This window comes from Schistocerca americana, chromosome 1, assembly GCF_021461395.2.
Source record: "Schistocerca americana isolate TAMUIC-IGC-003095 chromosome 1, iqSchAmer2.1, whole genome shotgun sequence".
Taxonomy (NCBI): Eukaryota; Metazoa; Arthropoda; class Insecta; order Orthoptera; family Acrididae; genus Schistocerca; species Schistocerca americana.
Window position 1 is genome coordinate 544,003,531 of NC_060119.1, and position 17,492 is coordinate 544,021,022.

A 17,492-nucleotide genomic window follows, 5' to 3' on the forward strand; every position below is an offset into this window, starting at 1 on the left:
TCACTGAAGAAACCCAAACATGCAATGGATACTGAGTATTAGCATGCGTACCCAGAGCTATTTGTCATGAAATCTTAAAAACTGTTCCGTCGTTCATCGTGAAACTAAAAAGATAATAGCTCCCCAACTCTCTCCGGCTTAATCCCTGGTTACTCTCTTGATTATGCGGCAAGGATGGCTGAATAGCTAATTCTAAGAGTGACAGTGGAGGGGAAACCACGGAAAGCGCTGCCCCTTAGTGGACTAAAAGAGTCTGCACACGTTCAGTGTTTATTGGCAATACTAGTTTGTTAGGTCTTCAGTATACAGAAGGGACCTCGCACCATCAATAATGTTGACAAAAATCGTCAATTGACAAAGCGGTTTTGCAAGGCTACGATGTCGAACATCCAAAAGAAAGTGTGTGCTGCAATTATGTTAGTTATAGCTTGCAAGCAGCAGAAGACAGCGAGAAAGAGGAAATAGGTGCGAGAATGGATGAAAGAAAAGAAAAAAGGAGCCACTGGCCACATGTTAACTTACTGACAATGAAAACTATACACAAAAAGATTTCACTTTTTTTTTCTCGTATGAATTTTGCACCGTACCGATACATCAAGTTATTAATGATGAAACGAAGTAAAACAGAGAAGCAAGATACTTGAACGAGAGAGACAATCGCAGTCAACGAGAGATTGCGAGTACTTTAAGATTTCTGGCGACATATAAGTGAATGTGAGATATGATATGAAAAAGGCGAATTAAAAACAAACAGCGTACATGAAGGCCACGTGACTGATAAAGCGAAACTCTGTCAACATCTGAATGGAGAAACTGTCAAACAGTCAGTTTTACTAACAATACTGAGAATATTTTGAAGGCTATCAATACTGGTCTCAATGTTTCTTGTACTGCCAATAAATCAATACGCACCCTCGAATGCTCGAAGCCTAGTTCTGTAATATCAGCAACCACAATTACTAAAGTTCTATGGAAACCTGTGAAGCAATTATATCCGCCTGAAGTTTTTTTTCATGTAGTAATTTGGTGAGGCTTACATTCATTTCGCAGACCTCTTACTAGTCATTGCAGATATACGACGTATTTTTCGGTGTCCAAGTGTTTTTCACACTGTTATGTAATTCACCATTGCATAGTCACAAAAGTAATCCTCCGTTGACCATCCTAAAGTGGTGTATACAGTAACTACCCAAGGACAGGTCTATTAAAATAGTTTTATGTTAAACTGCCACTTGAAAATTTGAATCTGACGTATGATATGAAAAAGGTGAATTGAAAAGAAACAGCTCAACTAACGCCGTGTGGCTGATAACGGGAATCTGTGTCAACATCTGAATGGAGAAACTGTCAATATTTGACCTCATCAGTTCATTTGTTCTGACAATACTGAGAATATTTTAAAGGCTGTCAACACTGGTCTCAAAGTTTCTAGTATTGAGAATACATCAATACGCACCGTCTTATGGTCGCTATATTGATTGTTTGACATTGTTACTGAACGTGTGACGGCCCCTTAAGACTGCTGGCAGGCTGAGCGGGAAACGCTCTAGCACAGCGGTGCGACTTGGGCAGCAGTGCTCGAGTACAGGTGGACTCGGAAACATTTCCTCCTGTGCTACCGTGTCCCATGTCGTGTGCAACTCTTTGGACCTGTGGTAGACCCTGGATTTCTGGAACTTCACTGACAGTTCCTTCCACTTCGTGTATATTCTTGTGGACTTCAACTTTTCCCAGATATGACTCGGCGCTTTTGTTGTCTATGTCTTTGATGAACAGTAAATATGTAACTGTAAAAATGGTTATTTAGTGTTGTAGGTCACAGCAATGAAGTTGTGGCAATACAGAAGAGCAGTATGAGTCGAAAAGTGCAGCTTGGCCAAAACAGTAGTAGGGAAAGTTCGTCAGGAATTACGGGACAGACGTATATCAAGTACAGACAATGACGTACATTGTAGACAAGAGCTAACATATAGACTCACGAATCAACTTGACTGGAAAGAAAGCGATGCTGCAAGAATACATGTCATAGATAAAGAAACTTGAATCGAACACTTCCTGGAACTATGTTCTCAAGAAGATGACAGAGGGGAAGAAACAGCAACTTCAAAGGATGAAGGGGTCCTACTTGTGTGTCTCGGGGATGAATCACACTAGATCAGATACAGCAAGTCCTGAAAAAGATGAAAAACAGGAAAGCTGCAGGGCCTGATGAAATCAACATAAAACTCCTTAAATACGAAGGATTAAAGTTACAACTGAGAGTCTTAAACCTCTTAAACGAATGCTGGAAGACGAGGGAGGTACCTGAATCGTGGAAGGTAGCTGAGCCATTACTGCTCTACCAAAAAGGAGGAAGAAATAACTGAGAGAGCTATAGAGGAATAAGCCTACTAAATGTTTTTCGTAGACTCTATGCAAGAGTTAACAATAGAATGAGAAATATAGCTGACGCCATCCTAATAGCGGAGCAAAATGGCTTCAACAAGGAACCATCTTTTAGTGACAACTTTACTTTCCACGATGATAATACAACCTGGAGACTCACACCCATTCATAGACTATGAAAAGACCTTATGTAGAGTGAACACGGGGCACCTTTGGAACATTATGGGAGAACGAGGGTAACCAACACATGATAAAGTGTTCGTATCAGCACACAGAAATTGTAATTGATACAGTAACAGAGAAGACAGGACCAATAAAAGTCAGCGTAGAAGTGCGTCAAAGGTGTAGGCTTTCACCTACTATATTGTCCGCCCCGGTAGCTGAGTGGTCAGCGTGACAGACTGTCAATCCTAAGGGCCCGGGTTCGATTCCCGGCTGGGTCGGAAATTTTCTCCGCTCAGGGACTGGGTGTTGTGTTGTCCTAATCATCATCATTTCATCACCATCGACGCGCAGGTCGCCGAAGTGGCGTCAAATCGAAAGACCTGCACCAGGCGAACGGTCTACCCGACGGGAGGCCCTAGCCACACGACATTTCCATTTATTTTTACCTACTATATTCAATATATTCTTAGACAGTGGAAATGACAGGTTCAACAAGGTGTCAGATTAATACCAGGAAACACATACATAAATACTCAGATGTTTGCCAATGACCAAATAATTGTTCAGAAGACGGAAGACGACCTCCAGACTGAAATATATAGCCTACAGCAAATACAGGGTGTTTCAAAAATGACCGGTATATTTGAAACGGCAATACAAACTAAACGAGCAGCGATAGAAATACACCGTTTGTTGCAATATGCTTGGGACAACAGTACATTTTCAGGCAGACAAACTTTCGAAATTACAGTAGTTACAATTGTCAACAACAGATGGCGCTGCGGTCTGGGAAACTCTATAGTACGATATTTTCCACATATCCACCATGCGTAGCAATAATATGGCGTAGTCTCTGAATGAAATTACCCGAAACCTTTGACAACGTGTCTGGCGGAATGGCTTCACATGCAGATGAGATGTACTGCTTCAGCTGTTCAATTGTTTCTGGATTCTGGCGGTACACCTGGTCTTTCAAGTGTCCTCACAGAAAGAAGTCACAGGGGTTCATGTCTGGCGAATAGGGAGGCCAATCCACGCCGCCTCCTGTATGTTTCGGATAGCCCAAAGCAATCACACGATCATCGAAATATTCATTCAGGAAATTAAAGACGTCGGCAGTGCGATGTGGCCGGGCACCATCTTGCATAAACCACGAGGTGTTCGCAGTGTCGTCTAAGGCAGTTTGTACCGCGACAAATTCACGAAGAATGTCAAGATAGCGTGATGCAGTAATCGTTTCGGATCTGAAAAATGGGCCAATGATTCCTTTGGAAGAAATGGGGGCCCAGACCAGTACTTTTTGAGGATGCAGGGACGATGGGACTGCAACTTGGGGCTTTTCGGTTCCCCATATGCGCCAGTTCTGTTTATTGATGAAGCCGTCCAGGTAAAAATAAGCTTCGTCAGTAAACCAAATGCTGCCCACATGCATATCGCCGTCATCAATCCTGTGCACTATATCGTTAGTGAATGTCTCTCGTGCAGCAATGGTAGCGGCGCTGAGGGGTTGCCGCGTTTGAATTTTGTATGGATAGAGGTGTAAACTCTGGCGCATGAGACGATACGTGGACGTTGGCGTCATTTGGACCGCAGCTGCAACACGGCGAATGGAAACCCGAGGCCGCTGTTGGATCACCTGCTGCACTAGCTGCGCGTTGCCCTCTGTGGTTGCCGTACGCGGTCGCCCTACCTTTCCAGCACGTTCATCCGTCACGTTCCCAGTCTGTTGAAATTTTGCAAACAGATCCTTTATTGTATCGCTTTTCGGTCCTTTGGTTACATTAAACCTCCGTTGAAAACTTCGTCTTGTTGCAACAACACTGTGTTCTAGGCGGTGGAATTCCAACACCAGAAAAATCCTCTGTTCTAAGGAATAAACCATGTTGTCCACAGCACACTTGCACGTTGTGAATAGCACACGCTTACAGCAGAAAGACGACGTACAGAATGGCGCACCCACAGACTGCGTTGTCTTCTATATCTTTCACATCACTTGCAGCGCCATCTGTTGTTGAAAATTGTAACTACTGTAATTTCGAAAGTTTGTCCGCCTGAAAATGTACTGTTGTCCCAAGCATATTGCAACAAATGGTGTATTTCTATCGCTGCTCGTTTAGTTTTTATTGCCGTTTCAAATATACCGTTCATTTTTGAAACACCTTGTATCTACGACGTATCATCTGAAATTTTCAGAAAGAAAACTAAAGTAATGGTCTTCAAAGGAAAATTTCCAGTATGTTCCAAAATAGTAGTAGATGAACAATCAATAGGACAGGTGTCACATTTTCAGCTGGCAGGCTGTGGTATTAACTTTGAATATGACAACTACTACATTAATAAATTAATTTAAGTTTCAAATGGTTTGTGGCACAATAAGCAGAGCATTAGATGACAATAAAAGAGAGGATGCAAAGCAAAAATTTTACAATATATGGCTAGTCCTATTCTAATGCTTGGAAGTGGATACTGGATATTAAGTAAGAATAACATCAGAAGAATACAATCTACTGAAACGAAATTTTTAACTTAAAAAAAGTTACAACGAGAATGCCTAAAATGGAAACAACATATCAACAGAATGGGGAAGAGGTTAATCAAACAACTAATCTGTATCACTAAACGTTGCAATAGGAGGTTGCCTATGCCGACCGGAGTGGTCGAGCGGTTCTACGCGCTACAGTCTGGAACCGCGCGACCGCTACGGTCGCAGATTCGAATCCTGCCTCGGGCATGGATGTGTGTGATGTCCTTAGCTTAGTTAGGTTTAAGTAGTTCTAAGTTCTAGGGGACTGATGACCTCAGAAGTTAAGTCCCATAGTGCTCAGAGCCATTTGAACCATTTTTGAGGTTGCCTATCTAACGGCTTCCGGGGCAACAAAAATTTGACTTTTAATATTTTATATAGTTATTGACCAATTTGAAATGCTATTATAAACGACTTATTAAGACGTATAATCGTATGTTAAAAGTTTTACGCAGTAAGACAAGCATTACTGTTAAGAAATGTGTTTATGCCTTGAGGCAGTAAATTGCTCAGACGATATTCGTTCAGTATTTGAGGACGAGAGCGCTTAGTGACTTCCAATAAACTTTCCGCATAATTTCAAACACTTAGGAAACTTTTCTCGTTGATATCCTCCACAAAATAATGACAGGATGAAAGTTGATTGCTTTCTACACTTCAGCTGTTTATGCAGTAAAGCTTCATCTAAGGGCATGAAGTTTTAATTTATTATTTCTTTACTATTAATACTATTCCCAACATATTTTTCCGGCAGTCTTCACGTATCACATTCAACGCGCCTGCATGATTATTTCGTTATACTATTCATAGTTCAGGGGGTACGATGTGATAGACATTGAGATGCGTGAAACACTAGCTTTTGCTTAAAACAGAGCACAAATTAAGCAGACTATTGAAATCCAGTGTTTGAGAATGAGAGCACATGGAGACTTCCAACAACCTTTAAACATAATTTCACATCTTTAGTAAACTTTTTCTCACTTACAAATATGTAAGAGATTAACTCAGTTGTAAATCAATCAGACGTCTGATGGTGTTTTATACATGGGAGTTCGATCCTTTAAGGAATTGGGGTAGCGGGTACAGTGCTCAATTATAAACCAATAATAAAGAGAAATGGAGGACAACCGACGAACAGATTGCTTCAGTGAAGACGGGACAGGCTGTAAGCCTACCTACTCCATGAAGTGAAGAAGAAGAAGAAGAAGAAGAAGAAGAAGGAGATGATGAAGAGAATATTTCTGAATTTGAACCAAGAACCACTGCCAACACGAATGACATAGAAGTAGATATCCTCGGTGAAGCGAAGCGCCTAAAACGCTTAATAAAGGCAAGGCTTTCGATCCAGACTGTATATCAGTCAAGTTTCTCTCAGAGTATACTGTTAAAATAGCTCCATACTTAGCAATCGCATGCAACGGCTTGTTCGTGGAAAGACCCGCATCCTGAGATTGGAAAGTTCGCACCACTACTCAAGAATGAAACTAGGAGTAATCTGCTTAATTACAGGCCTATATCACTAACGCCGATTTGCAGTAGGTTTTTGGAGCGTATACTGTTGTAAGCTACGGCTTCTGTTTTGCTCTTTTCTGCTGATGGTTAAGCCTGAGAGCCGAACGTATAAGTGAAAAATTTTGCACAACGGATTTTATAACGCTAACTTGTCGCCCTGACACTTATACACTCTCCAGAAGGGTAAGCTTATCCTTTGCTCTATAAGTGACGTTAACTAGTCGTATGAAAATCTGATTAGTTTCTAACCATATCCTCAGTATGCGCTAGAATGTTCAGATTTGCTGACCTACAAACACTGCCTTCACCAGGTGGTTGCAAACATGAAATACACAAATAAGGACATAATAAAATGACAAAGGAAAGTACTAGCTATGAAATGATACACTCAGTAGTGTTAAATTCTTTACTCTTCTGCAATTCACTCTATTCGAGATAACACAGTACGAGCAACATTATAGTTCTCCCTATTCACATTTGGTAATCGCTCTGTCTGGCACTGTCCTGTGATATATAATCGCGGTCGTTAATTCAAGCGCGGAATACTGACATCAGCTATGGCAATTGCAATTATATTTAGAACTACACTCGCGACTAGCAACGTGAAGCCTCAGCATAGAACGAAAAAGACACGTGATCAGCAAATTACTTTACTTCCCTCGCACGACCACTACAGTGATCTGAGGCTTATCGCTGCAAAGGTTCTCGGCTCAGCGAGATAACATAAATTCTACTTCACCAAAAGCTTCCGTGGGCACCTCCACGGCTGCCGTGGAACACCAGACGATCCTCAGGCTCTCTCTACAAGTACTCTGTCCCAGTAACGAGGTCGCACACCTCGCCAGGACCAACCCCTCTCCTCGACGCTCCAGGAACAAGTGTTTCTCAGTCGCTACACTTTTATCGTAGCTCCTGTTCTTTTTTCTTCCCCCTTTTAATGTGTGTGGCCAATCATGTTGCTGCTTTCATCTGATACTTTCCCCTCTTTGGGGAAGTGTGAGGGGGACTTTGTAGCCTTTCGGCTTTTACTCCCCTGTGTACTTGTGTGTGTGATTATTTCTGTACTTTTTTGGTGTCTGTGAAATGTGATGATTGTTCTGTGTGAGTCTGGTACTTGCCTGAGGTTTGGCGAGATAATTGTAGTAATTTGGGTAGGAGCAGGATTTGGGAATGGATATTGGGATTTTTCTCTTCGACTTAGTCGTCGAAGATCGTCATGGGGCGATTGTGTTTATCGCGGGACATGTCATACCGACCTAGGGAGTGGATGAGGGCGTTTTCCGACCTTAACGTACCTTCATAGACGGCCCTTGCCAGGTCTTGAAAACGCTCTCTCAGGAGTGGGATTTCCGCAGCGGCATGCAAATCGTCAATGGGGAATCCAAGAGGTAAACGCAGTGCCCTCCTGAGGGAGCGGTTCTCCAGCCTCTGGAGTTTGTCCAGGTGCTGCTTCGCCGCGTATCCCCAGACAGGACACGCGTATTCCATGACTGGCCGGATCAGGGCCTGGTATACGTTCACTCCTACTGAGCAGGAAAGGGAGCTGGATGAGTTGAGGATTGGGTACTGGATGGACATTCTGGCGCAGACCTTCCTATGGACCTCGTCTATGTGTGGTTTCCACGTAAGACGAGTGTACAAGGTTACGCCAAGATACTTGGCGGTTCTGCGCCAGGGGAGTTGGGTTCCGTTTAGGTGAAGGCGGAGGGGGGGGGGGGGGCGTTGAGGAGGTTCGCGCCTTCCGAGCCTACGGGTAATCAACATCGCCTGCGTCTTTTCGGAATTGATGGTGATTCGCCAGCAACGGGCCCAAGTTTCTGTGTCATCTAAAACCCTTTGTAGCCTACGGATGACCAGGTCCTTGTTCGCGTTTCTTGTGTAGAAGGCTGTATCGTCAGCGTACTGAGCGGTGTGCACCAGGGGGGCCGTTGGTGTGTCCGCAGTGTACAGACTGTACAAAACGGGCCCCAGGACCGATCCCTGTGGCACCCCAGCACGAATACGCCTCTTGGTGGAGGTGGCTGTTTCTACTTTGACAGAGAAAGTTCTGTTCGAGAGATAGCTTTTGATCTGCTTAACTATGCTCCCGGGGAACCCTTGAGTGTACAACTTGTAGAGTAGCCCTCTATGCTATACTGAGTCAAAGGCTTTGGCTACGTCTAGTAGCACTATCCCGCAGTAGCCTCTGTGGTTGAAGCCCTCTGTGGCTGCTTCAACCACTCTCATGATCTGTTGTGGGGCAGAGTGGTTCTGCCGGAATCCGAATTGGAAATCCGGCAGAATTTGCTCTCTGGTAATATGTTCTTGTATGGGTCTTAGCAGGAGGCGCTCATAGATCTTGCTGAGAGTTGGAAAGAGGCTAATCGGCCTGTAGCGCTGCGGGAATAGAGGGTCTTTCCCTGGTTTGTGTATTGCGACCACTTCCGCGTGTTGGGTACGAGTAATCTCGTTGAAGACGTTCGCGAGGTGTTCGATCGCCGTGGGTGGGAGGTTTTTGACCAACTGGTTGGTGTCATTGTCATGTCCTGGCGCCTTTTTGGAGGGGAGGGACCTAATTACTTTTGCCACGTCTTCAGGGGCAAAAACTGTGGGTTCGTCTTCTGGGTCCTCCTCAGCATTGAGGAAGACAGCCAGTTGACGACGGACCACTCTTTCATGCTCATCGTCCTGGAGTTCAGCCGCTTGGAACTGCTTCTCGAAAGTGTCGGCGAGGGCGTTGGCCTTTTCAGCATGGCTGTAGGCCATACCCCGCTCGCCGTGCAGTGGCGGCATCCTAGCGCGTCTTTTTGTGAATTGTTTGGTTGCTTGCCAAAGTGTGTGATCGTCTACTTTGAGGGTTGTGAGGCGGTTTTGCCATTGCTGGTTTCTGTGCTCATTGAGCGCTACCTTCAATTCTCTCTGTAGACGATTGAGCAGCCTCCTTGTGGCCTGGTTTCTGGTTATCTTCCACTCTTTTGCCACTCTGTTCTTATGTCGAATTTGAGCTAGCAAGTGTTCCGGGAGCTGTATTTGCGGCGGCGGGCCATCCCTTTGTGGAGGGGTGACCTCTTCTGCTGCCTGCAGGATGGTACCTGTTAGGTCTTGTAGCGCTTGTTCTACTGTTTCGGCAGTAGGTGGCGGAGCGCGAGCGATATCAGAGGCGACAGTTTCTCGGTATCGCTCCCAGTTTGTACGTTTGTAAGACGTCTGGTACCGTGGGAGTGCTACCCATTCTCCCACGTCGACCTCTAGGATCACTGGGTTGTGGTCGGAGGACATTCTGTTGATTGTCCTCGCGGTCACAAACCCCGTAATCCTCCTAGTGAGAGCTATGTCCAACACGTCGGGCCTGCCTCCATTTTTTGGACAATGTGTGGGCTCGACTGGACCCCATGTTTCTAAATGGTGGTTGCGCGCTAGTTGTTGCAATCTGGCGCCTGCTCTCGAGGTTACTCTAGAATTCCAATTAGAATGTTTGGCATTGAAGTCGCCCCCTATTATGAGTTTGCCTTCAATTTGCCCTAGAGTAGCTATGTCTCCCTCATCTATCTGGTCTTGTGGGGGTCGGTAGATTGCAACGATTCTTAGGGGTCCAGTGGCAGTGGCTACTTCCACCGCCACTGCTTCGATTTTATTGGTAGCTGGTAAGAATACCTGGTGGTGGGGGATCCCTCTCTTTATGTATATGGCCACTCCTCCGCCTTGGGTTGGCCTGTCTTTGCGATAGCTAACATAGTTGGGGACTGTCGCTTTTATTCCCGGTTTTAAGTGGGTTTCCCCCATCATGCATATGTCGATGGAGAACTCCTTCATGAGTTCTCTGAACTCGACCTCTTGGTTAACAATGCTGTCTGCGTTAAAGACGCATATTGTCAGGCCATGGATATTTGGTCGTCTATCCATGATGGGGTTTTGAAACTACTGAGGAAGTCACAGAGGGCAGCGACTGCTGGACTGTTGCCTGAAGGGCAATGAGGATCTGTGTGTTCTGCTTCTGGGCTGCCCTGAATTCCTTCATCATTTCCATGGTGAGGTTCATGGTCTGCACCATTACGTCTAACAACTGATCCATGGGGGGGGGGGGGGGAAATGTGTGTGGGGTTCCCTAGAGCTTCCTCCGTCATGGTGGACCTGGTCGTTGATGCTGTGTATTTCCCGGTGTTGTTCTCGTGATAGTGTCTGGTGTTGTGATGATTGGGCCATGCTATCATGGTTCCTCCGTGGGTCCGCCCTTGGTTTTACCCAGGCCTTGTCTGTGTGTGTTTGTTTTCTTGTGTGACTGGTTGGGTTTGTCGTGTTTTGTTTACGTGTGTGGGGGGCGGCCTTTGCGCCCTTTGCCTGCTGTGAGTGTCTTTTGTGGACCTCAAAACCTTGGTAACCCGCTGTGTGGTTTTTGCCACACAGCGCGCACCTTTTTTGTGGGTCCGTGTGCGTGAGTGTGCATGTCCTGGTGTCGTGGGCCTCGGCGCACTTCCTGCATCTCATTGGCATGGTGCAGTGCGCAGCGATGTGGTTCAGGCCCTGACACCTGAAGCACTGCACCGTCTTGTTTTTACGGCGCAGCGGCTCCGTGGTGACAGGCACAGCCAGGACTATCTTAATCTCCCTCTTGTTTTGCGGTATGTCAGGGAGTGTTACCTGGTACAGCGGCCACTTGCTGTCTATGCTGCCCATTTGCTGTACCACCTTAACGACGTACCCCCGGCAGTCAAGTCTGTTTTGATTGCCTGGGGGGACACTCGTCTTGGAAGGTCTCTAATAACTATGTTTCTGTTTCGTGTCTTTGTTGTTGGGAACGTGTAGTGAGGTATGTTTCTTGTGTTGAATAGTGTTTTGACTGTGTTGTAGTGTTCGAGTGTGTGTACTGTGACTTTTATTTTGTCTCCACCGGCGGGTTTTGCCTGGAAACTGCCTCCCCCGATTTCTGTCTTGAGCAACTCGAAGAGCTCCTCGTAGTTTTGAGGAAACTCTGCGACAATCGGGGGGAGGTGGTGGGCGACTTGGTTCTGTGTTTGTGTTGTGTTTTCTGTTGTCTCTGGCTCTTCAGCAACCGCCTGAAATCTGTTTGGGGTGGGTTCCACTCCCCGGGCTGGCGGAAGCCTCGGCTGGCGAAACGTTTTCTTCGCCAGCACGAAACCATCCGAATCCTGGCCGGTTACACGGTTCCCTTCCAGTTCCGGTGTTTCCTGGTCCCCTCCCAGAGCGACGACAGGTGCTGTCGGGGGCGCAGGCTCCTCAGAGGGTGTGGAAGTGGTTGGGGTGGGGGTGGTGGATTGCTTCTTCCCCTTGGAGTGCTTCTCCTTCCTGTACTTCTTTACACGCCGCTGTTTGGATGTGGTGGACTTGTGTTGGGGGGATTTAAGGTATTTGGAACGGGTGGAGAACTGAGTCGAGGGGGTGGGTTTGGGGAGGATTTTGGTCGGCAGACGGATCGTCTGCTTGCCATTTTTTATGGATTCAATGTATTCCGGTAGTGTGCCGGTGGCGCTGGCAAGCAGGAGCGGAGTTAGGACGAGGTTAGGAGGGGCGGGATTGCAAGTATTGACAATGTATGAGGTTGTTGGTGTTCTGTGTAGGGTGGCATTATTTGCTGTGTTATTTGCCATGTCTGGAGCGGAGAAGGGGGGCGCTGCCAGGGGGGTGCCAGTTACAGCCTTCGTTGGCACCGTTAGGTTTCCCGGCGGCATTGCTGGCCCTACTGTATTCGTGGACGCGGAGGTCTGGACGGCGGCGGCGGAAACCTTTTCTGTGGTTCCGCGGCCGGCTTCCAGGTCCTGGCCCACAATTTCCCTACTCTTGGAGGGAGCAGAGCCTGGCTCTGCGGCAGCTGGGGCGCTCGAGACGGCCGACGACGCGGCCCGCGGCAAATACAAGACGCGCTTTTTGTCAACAGCGGTTGACCGCTTTGACCCCAAAGCACCACTGGAGCTCGACATCCCGTAGAACGAAAAGGAACACGACAATTCTGCTGCCGGGCGTCGCAAAGTAATGAATCCTGCCCGCCGTTGCTTGCTGTAGACCTGTGAGCGAGTTACCGCCAATGCTTTAATAAAAGCAGAGCCGAATAATCTCCTGTTTTGTCACCCGTGCAAGCGGGGGCCTATGGCTGACAGTACGCGAGTGAGAGGAGCGGCGCTCAACCTTCGACTGCTACTCAGCGAGTGGCCAATCATGTTGCTGGAAGGCGTTCGTTTCCGAGCGCCGACCAATCTCATTTTTGCAACCGACCGAAGATTCTAGAAGTTTCCAGACTGTTCCAGAAGCTTCCGCTCCGGCCGTTGGGAAAACCACCTACACGCCGCCACGCGTTTTGTGAGCGAGCCCCTGTGTCTTCTCCTTGTCCTCGGCCACGTGGCTCCCGCTAAGCCGCGGTCCACCCGCCTGGGGTTTCCAGAGTAGCTTACGGGCGCTGTTGTCTTCAGCTCTCAGGCCTGCCTGCCTCGCTTGTGTCTTTCCCGTTCTCCTGCCAGCCTCCCGTCTCCGTCCGCTTCACCATCGCCCAACGTGCAGATATTCTGCTACAAATTAAGATCTCTAGCCGATGTCAGTATCGTTAATGGTTTCCTGTCTCGATGTTTATCCTTCCGGAGTGGTAGTTGTAATTTCGCTCAAAATGATGCCACCTTACACTGTATTCGAACATTATGAATTACCTCGTAGAAAACGAAACGATTTATTGACAAACAGCCAACACGGATTCAGAAAATGTCGTTCTTTGGAAGCACAACAAGCTCTTTATTCTCACGAAGTAAAGAGTGCTGTTGACAGGAGATGTCAAATGGAATCCATATTTTTAGATTCCCAGAAGGCGTTTGACACCGTTTCTCACAAGTGGCTTCTAATCAAATTGTGTGTCTATAGTATCGTCTCAGTTGCGCGACTGGATCTGTGTTCCTGTCAGACAGGTCACAGTTCGTAGTACTTGACCGAAAGTCAGCGTGTAAAACAGAAGTAGCCTAATATGTGGGATTCACCAAGGAGATGTAACAGGCGCTCTACTGTTCCTGATCTACATAAACGATTTAGGAGACAATGTGAACAGCCCTCTTGGATTGCTTGCAGGCGACGCAGTAACTTGTGCTCTTGTAAAGTGAACAAATGTTCAGAAGGAGCAGTAAAATGATTTATACAAGATATCTGTATAAGTGCAAAAGATGGTAATTGATTCCAAACAATGAAACGTGTGAAGTCATCCACAAGAGTACTAAAAGAACTCCGCTAAATTTCGTTTATACGATAAATCACAAAAATCTAAAAACGCTGTAAACTGAACGAAATACTTAGGGATTACAATAACGAATAACTTAAATTGAAGCGCTCACAAAGGTATGTTGCGGCAAAAGTAAACTATAAATTGTATTGGCAGAACACTTAGAAAATGTAACAGGTCTCCTAAGGAGCTACTTACATTACGCTTCTCCTCTCCATTCTGAAGTACTGATGTGCGCCTTGGGATCTACATAAGATAGGGCTGTAGGAGGACATCGAAAAAGTTGAAAGAAGGGCAGTTCATTTTGTATTATGCCGAAATAAGGGGGGAAGTGCCACTGATATAATACACAAGGCAGTCTTTAAAACAAAGATGTTTTTCGCTGCGGCGAGACCGTCTTATGGAATTTCAGTCACCAAATTTCTCCTCAGGATGTGAAAATATTTTGTTGGATTCCATCTACATATAGGGAAATAATCATCAAAATAAATTAAGAGAAATCAGATATCGCACGGAAAGATTTAAGTATTCGTTTTTACCAAGCGCTGTTCGAGACTGGAAGGGTTATAGAAGTAGCTTGAAGGTGGTTCGATGAACTCGCTGTCAGACACGTAATTGTGAATTGCCGAGTAATGATGTAGATACAGATGGACGTGGTGAAACCTGTCTTGGATGTTGTGGAGGCGCTGCGCTCTCTCGCTGTGGAGAGGTGCGCCGTCAATTCGTATTTAGCTTCATAAGTAGCGGCGCTTACACTCGAGTGTGAACAAGAGCTTATTAATGAAGGTTCACAGTAAGGCAGACACGCTAAGTGAACCCCGGAGGCGACGACACCGCCAGCGCCGTTACGGGACACGCGTCGTCCGTGGACCAAGGCGTGCGGCCGACTGCACGCTGCTCGCCGCCAGCACACAGTTGCTTCTCTCACGGGTGTTTTTTGTGTGTGTCTGCTTCATATCTTCCGCTTGTGGACACAACTACTTTGCTACACTGGCTGGAAAACACGTAAGTAGAGGCGTGTGGCTACTGTAGCAGTACCATCTCGTGTCAGATATGACTGTGGCTTTCGTAAAAGATACTAGGGCTATTACTTTTTGTTTATGACTAACATAATTAACATTACAGGTGGTGACAAAAATTGCTTATCACCGTATGTACTCCGCAACTACGCTTTGTTCAGGTTACATTTGTAAGAACGTCGGGTAGTACTGGACATGTCAGCTTTATGGAAATTGTAATTTTTCCTGATGGTTGTGTTGTAACATTCTCCATGCTAAACACTACTATGTCACGTTGCTTCACAGAATTGTAAAACTCAATGTCATAACAATATACATTCGCTGGGTTTAAAATATTTTTCCCAGCCTTCGCATTTTTGTCGTTCAAATTTTTGGACGTGAAACCGTAACGAATGAAGTAATTTTTGTTACTAAAAAGTTTTACATTGGCCGTAAATGGTTATAGACATTAAAGAAAAGTTAAATACACGCTATACATCTCACAAGGGAAATCACAGTAGCTATCGTGGAGAACAGAACAAAACTATTTTTGTTTTGTTACTGACTAGAAAGAGAAAATCTTTGTAAAGTGTTAGCTGCTCTGCTGCAATAGTATTGACAGGAGAGAGAGGACTAGGTCGGGCGATAATAGGTTCCCCCTCTCTACTAAAGCCCTTCATTTACGTATCGCACTGCACACAATACGTCAGATGGGTTTCTGTTTACTGTTAGAGTAGCTCGTATTATCTTTGTGGTGTGGAAGTGTTTTTACAGAGTTAGTGAGTGTATCACCATGGACAGTGAGACAGTCAGAAATTGTGAAACTATTTGGGGAGTACTTTGGTATTGCGGAAGATCTACCTACAGGAGAAGAGAGAACTATTTATGAACAAATAAAGCAACAGTTGACAGAAGAGGATGCGGTAATAGCAGAGATTACTACACTTTTAATAAATGGACAGGCATCAGATGAAGAGAATGATAGGGTCGTGGCAGTGAGGAATGAAGCAGTCACCAGTAACGGAATTCCAGGGAAGCAGCAGTTCATCTTATCAACCATCAGCTCCAAAAGAACGAACGATATGGACAAAACAACCAAGGGCAAAGTATGGAAATATTGACCCTTTCCGTCTGTGTCGTCCAGAATTAGCAGCTGGGTGATACCGTGCCTGAAATCTACAGTGTTGGCACAGAAAAGGAAAATAAAGTGCAACGTTTGGTTAAAACCCTTTGGGAACAGGCTAAAACTACGTCATTTGTCAAACGATAAATTCTGCAGGATTGATAAATAGTGAATTACGTGATCATTTTATAGCAAAGATACAGAAAACCCAACAATACATGACGGCATATTGAAACTTTGGGCACTGAAAATAAAGAAGAGAACTGACCCCCACAATTCACTGCAGTTCAAAGCTTCCAGCTCGTGGGTAAAGAAGTTAAAACGTAAGAATAAGATCATCTGTCGCAAAATAGCCCACAATGTAAACATGGCGGTTGGTTGAAGGGGATACCGATATTCAACAAAAAGCTTATCAATTCGTGACAGAAATCAGATCTATCATTGAGAGAAAATGTCTGTCGCCAGATCAAGTAATTAATGCCGACCAATCAAGACCTGTTAAGGAGTTACGACCTGGACGGAACCTCGCAGTGAGGGCAATATGGTATGTCTTTGGTGCGGTTGGATTCATAGCTGCAGCTATACACTCTTATATGATAATGCCTGGAATTGTGATGGATAATAGACTGCTAACCCATTTGCATGTCCTTGTATCGGAGCCCTCCAGCAATTTTCCTGCAAATATGAATACAAATTTACCGAACATTAAGATGTTCGCTAGAAAATCTGCTAATATGGTGAAGACGGATTTAAATGTATTCCTAAAATAAGTAATGTGGTCAGACACACAAGAAAAAACTAAAACCTTTCGTTTGGTAGACTCTGGAACAGCCGATAGAGATGACGAACTATGCAACTCTACATTTTCTGGAGGCGTTGGATTCATCAAAAAGCTGACCCCAAAAAAGCGCACAGTCATGGTGCGAACTGTTGACATTTTCTTCTACCGTTCATACAAATATTTTGCGAAATTTCTCACAGTAATAATTATGGTATCTTCAAACAATGGTATTAACATACGGCATAGAAACCATTTCTTATTCCTTCAGTCGTTTGTGTACTTCCAGTTCCCGTAGGCACGATTCTCCAACTTAATTTGCATTTTTATCAGAGCGGCTACACCAAAGTCTTTCCTGGTATATTTCAAATAGACTTGGATTGCGGCCTCGAAGAAGCATTAACGGAATACTCTTTCGACGAGATGTGTGGCCAGGCTGCTTTCATCATATATGCGCACTGTGAGAACTGTCTACGCATTGACCATGTTGTTATTGCTGACTTGCTTATTTTTTGCCTCCGATGCTGTAATCGAGTAGGTAACCTCTGTACCAGAGTGTTTCATCTAATGCTATTGACTATTTGTCTCAAAAAAATCCATATGTGTAATAAATCATTCATACTTACAGTATTCTAATAGTCCATAGCAGCTACAATTTTTATGGTGTAGGCATATTTTCTTGCTCTGTTAACTGCGCAATGTATGAATGTAATTTGCGTGACAAAATTTTGTGACCTTCCCTTGTGAGAGGCGTTAATTTACAGACTACTTGGTTCAGTTATAAGCCGGCCTCTGTGGCTGAGCGGCTCTAGGCGCTT